Raw genomic sequence first — 1,309 nt, 5'->3', positions numbered from 1 at the left:
TATGTATATATATATATATGTATATATATATATTGGGATTGAAGTTTTAATGTTTGGAGAAATATCATTCAGATCTCTCTTTGCCTCTGGAACAGGGACAAGCTGTATTGTCAGCTTAGATCAGATCACCAAGGGACCACAATGAAGAGGCCCTTCCTCCCCCTCCACAACCCAGATGGCTACACACAGTGAATAGGAAGTAGTTGTCAAAGCAACTGAGACTTGTAACTTTATTATAGCTTAAAATTCACAATCCTGATTGATAAAGACTTAAACCTGTATTAGTCATTTTCTAATTAAATTGTCTTGTTCTATGACCTATCCTAAGCTATCCCCAAGGAGACAGCAGTGCACCTATTCAAACTCCTGTCTTCAGGGAGACCACTGTGATAAGAATCTATTGGCAGTTTTTCACCAAAACACTGATAATCACAAAGCATGGAATATTGGGGAGAGAGGCTCTGGGGTATCCAAGTGAGGAATGATGGATAAGTTTGTTGGGGGAGGATGTTTGTTCGTTCCCAGCTGTCCAGACCCAAAATAATCACTCAGAAAGTATATTATTTGCAATACTGTTTGGCCAATAGCTTAACTTAATCATATTGCTATCTAGCTCTTATATCCTAACTAACCCATCTCCATTAATTTGTGTATTACCACGAAGTCATGGCCTACTGACAAAATTTTAACAGGCTCTGGCAGAGGTGTCTATGTCCTGTGGCAGCTTTATGGTATTTTCTTGACTCTGCCTACTCTCTCTATATATTTCTTTTAGCCTCACTTTACTCTGTCAAGCCACTGACTGAAAGCAGTTTTTTTTTAATTAACTAATGGAAATAAAACATAGTCACAGCATACAGAGGGGAATCCCACATCATAAGTTGATCACATATGTGGCTGATGATGATTGACCATTGTCATGCCAGAAAAATGTATGAAAGAAAGGGGACTACAAAGGACTATAGGCTTATTATTTTAAACTTTCAGTTTCATTAATTCAAAACAGTCTAAGCATCATGGGGTTCAAATTATGTTCTGGTTCAAATTCCTAAAGACAGACATTTTAAATACAGTAATGTGTGTGTGTGTGTGTGTGTATATATATATATATATATATATATTACTGTATTTAAAATATATATACAGTAATGTGTATATATATTACTGTATTTAAAATATACATACATACATACATACATACATGTACTTTAAAAATATCCTATATACTAGAATTCCTCCCATTGGAAAACCCACATATTCAGAAAGAAGGCCCTACAGAGATGTTGGAGGTAAAAATAAAGCACCCAGA

Source organism: Alexandromys fortis, unplaced genomic scaffold (assembly GCF_014885135.2).
Source record: "Alexandromys fortis isolate MF-2015 unplaced genomic scaffold, M_Fortis_MF-2015_v1.1 scaffold_48, whole genome shotgun sequence".
Taxonomy (NCBI): Eukaryota; Metazoa; Chordata; class Mammalia; order Rodentia; family Cricetidae; genus Alexandromys; species Alexandromys fortis.
This window is presented reverse-complemented; position numbering follows the sequence as displayed.